The following is a 4103-nucleotide window of genomic DNA, read 5'->3' as shown; positions in this document are numbered from 1 at the left end:
CATGTGAGACTTAGACTTCCGCTGTGTGTTTTTAAAGTTGTTTTAATGAAGCTTGAATGTTTGGATGTAAATAAGTTTTTAATTCCGCACTATTATCATTATTGAATGCAATGAATGACTACGTGGCTTGTATAAGACCCCTTCGGTGTCGAATACGCCTTGTTACGACTTGGGGGTGCTCCCGGGTCGTGACAAAAACAAAGAGAAGGAGTAAGCTATGTATGCAGCGTGGGGAATAGGTTCAGAGATGTATGAAGAAGATGCTGATGACATTGCCTTGATGGCCATAGAAGAATCGGAACCTGCTAACTTAGACTCTGAAGAAAAAGAGGTAAACCTTCTTGATCTCAAATATAAGCTAATAAAATTCTCTAAGACAAAACTATCTTTTCTCATGGTCACATCTATAGACACAATTCAGGAACTAGTTAAAACCAAGAATCAGATACTTGCCTCCCTAAAAAGTTTAAAATTTGAATATATAGATCTTGAAAAACTCAATGCTGACCTAAAAGAGAAAAATAAGCTTTTGTCACTAAAAGTTAAGCAACTAGAGTCTTGGAACATGTCCAATAAAACTGAAATCCTAAAATTTAAAGAAACAGGGAAAGAAAAAAATATGTGATAAGTCAAAAGATGAACTTGAAATTAAAAGGCTCATAAACGATTTATGCTCTAAAAGAGAAAAATCAGCAAAGATAAGACTTGAACTATCTAGGACTAAATATGAGCTTGAACAAGCAAATAAATGGACTAAGTCTTCTATGATTGTATCACATCTGGGGAATAATCACCGAAATAAAAAAACTAGAATAGGCTTTGATCAGCCTAAAATTGATAATCCCTTGCTATGCATCATCTGTGGTAACTCAGGTCACTCTAAGATCAATTGCCCATAATACAGAGTCACCATTAACAATAAAACAAAAGGCACATATCAGACACCTTAAAGGAACATGTATACTCACAAGAAATCTAGTCTACCTAAATGGATACATAGAGATCTTATTCATTCTTTTGATTCTAATAAATGACCCAAGTTAATCTGGGTGCCTAAAACTAACCTTTGAAATTCTTTCAGGAAAAAGTTTGAGAAAGCAAGCAACATTGGTACATGAATAGTGCTTGTTCAAGACACATGACTGGAGATACATCACAATTTCTCTCACTTAAAAAAGGAAGAGGTGGAATGGTAACTTTTGGTGGAGGAAAAAAAGGGTCAGATTAAAGGCATCGAAAAGATAGGTAGATTAGATGAATACTCAATAGACAAAGTATATCATGTAGAAGATTGGAATCACAACTTGCTAAGTATATCTCAACTATGTGATAAAGGAAACGAGGTAATCTTCTCATCAACTGATGTTAAAGTTAGTAATCTCAAAACATAGAAGGTTGTTCTAACAAGAAATCGAGATAAACACGTATATACAGTAGATACCTCTAAGATATTTGATGAAAACTTAGTCTGATTAAGTGTGATCGACAAGGATCCTTTGCTATGGCACAAACGTCTAGGTCACGCTAGCCATGTACAACTAAATAAACTCATCTCTAATGAACTAGATATAGGATTGCCTAAAACAAAATTTAAAAGCATCCTTTAAAACCAAACAGGCCATAAGTTCAACCAGGACCCTTGAACTGATACACATGGATTTATGTGGTCCTATGAGAGACAAAAGCGGGGAATTTTCTAGATTCCCCGTGTTATTATTATTCAGATAAGAATCCTGATAATCATAAATTGGACTATTACTAGTATTAATATTGTTATAGCCTGTCTCTGTAAGGTGAGAGTGGAATTTATCCTTTATTTTGTCCTTTCCATTCATTCGGATTTCTTCCGTTTCATCGATTTTGTCCGGGTTTTAAGTAAAAAAAAAAGAAAGTTTGTTAATTATATACCATATTTTGATGGTTGAGTGACGAAGGAGAAGAGAGATACCCGCCAAGTTTATCAACTTTTTGGAAAATGATAAAAAGAAAGATACCCCTATTGTCACTCCAAAAAACGCTCCCTAATGAACTGGACACTCAGTGGATTTCTACCAACAAAGAAAAAAGTAATAATCTGAATAAGGAATTTTTAAATCGACTTGAAATTCTGTTATGGTTGATGATTACTCCAGGTATACTTGGACTCTCTTTTTAGCTTCTAAAGATGATGCATTTGAAGCTTTTTTCTCTCTTATAAGAAAGATCCAAAATAAGTTTGAAAAATAATTGCTCTCAATTAGGTCTGATCATAGTACTGAATTTGAAAACTCAAAATTTACTCAGTACTGTGATGATCATGGAGTTGATCATAATTTCTATGCTCCTAGGACCCCACAACAAAATGGTGTAGTTGAAAGAAAAAATAGAACCCTCTAAGAAATGGCTAGAACAATGATGATTGCTAGCAAAATCACCAACCAATCCTGGGCAAAAGCCATCAATGCTGCATGCTACACTATAAATAGATGTATGCCGCGACCCTTGCTAGATAAAACCCCGTATGAACTATTAAAAGGCAGAAAACCTGACATCTCACATCTAAGAATATTTGGATGTAAATGTTTCGTTCATAATAATGGAAAAAACCTGTTAGGAAATTTTGATGCAAGAAGCGATGATGGAATTTTTCTAGGGTACTCCACACATAGCAAAGCATATAGGATACTGAACAAACAAATCATGTGTGTAGAAGAGAGTATCCATGTTGTATTTGATGAGTACAATACTATGTCTAACCAGAACCTGTAGGAAGATGATGAAATTTTAGAAGAACCCACTGATAATGCAAAGGAACAGGAAAAAGGACCAGGTATCCCATGAAAATGATGAAATCAGCATACATACTCATAATGACCAAGAAGGGAACTTAGAAAGGGCGCCTGAAGAAGAACAAACATAGCTAAATAATGGTCAAGATACAGAAACACCAAATTTGATCCTAAAAGATTACAAATATCAAGGGTCATATCATTTGGACAACATACTCACTGATCTCACCTCTGGAATAACCACCAAATCAGGGATAAAAAATCTTTGTGCCTTCAATGCATTCTTGTCTATGATAGAACCAAAGAAGATCAATGAAGCCCTTCAAGATGCAGACTGGATAATAACCATGGAAGAGGAACTAAACCAATTCGAAAGAAGTAAAGTTTGGAACCTTGTACCTAAACCATCAAACAGAACTATAATTGGTACAAAATGGATGTTTAGGAACAAGTTAGATGAATATGGTACAATAACCAGAAACAAAGCTCGGTTGTTAGTTCAAGGGTACAATTAAGAAGAAGGGATAAATTATGATGAAACTTTCGCACCAGTAGCAAGGTTGGAAGCAATCAAATTACTCATAGCATTCATTGCACACATGGAATTCACCTTGTATCAAATGGACGTAAAAAGTGCATTCCTCAATGGATTACTAAAAGAAGAAGTGTTTGTTAAACAACCTCCTGACTTTGAGAAGATTGACAATCCTGACCATGTATACAAGCTTGAAAAAGTTCTTTATGGGTTGAAACAAGCTCCAAGGGCATGGTATGATAGATTGTCAAAATTCCTCCTAAGCCATGGATATTTAAGAGGTAAAATTGACAACACACTTTTTCTCAGAAACAAAGGAAAGGATCTACTGATTGTACAAGTGTACGCTGACGACATCATCTTTGGAGCAACAAACAAGGCACTCACAAATAAATTTGCCAACCTTATGAGCAATGAGTTTGAGATGAGCATGATTGGAGAGTTAAATTACTTTTTAGGGCTTCAGATAAAGCAAACATCTACAGGTACATTAATTCACCAGCAAAAATATGTCAAGGAATTGCTCAAAAGATTCAAATGGAAGACACCAAACAAATAGACTGTCACGACCAGATTTGTCAAGTCATGATGGCACCTACTATAACCCACCAGTAGGTAAGCCAACCCGTAACCCGGAACAACAAGTAATGGGTCTGAGGGTAGAAACTAAACAAGAGTAGGCAAATAACAATATAAACAGGCGGAAGCAAACCAAAAGTATATATACAAATAAAGATCCCTCCCAGAACCTGGAAGTCACTAGTACAGAGCTACTAACAAAATGAGTACAAGTCCCAAAA

Source organism: Solanum tuberosum, unplaced genomic scaffold, assembly GCF_000226075.1.
Source record: "Solanum tuberosum cultivar DM 1-3 516 R44 unplaced genomic scaffold, SolTub_3.0 scf00042, whole genome shotgun sequence".
In the NCBI taxonomy this organism is placed as follows: Eukaryota; Viridiplantae; Streptophyta; class Magnoliopsida; order Solanales; family Solanaceae; genus Solanum; species Solanum tuberosum.
The sequence above is the reverse complement of the archived record's forward strand: the minus strand, read 5'-3'. Positions refer to the sequence as shown.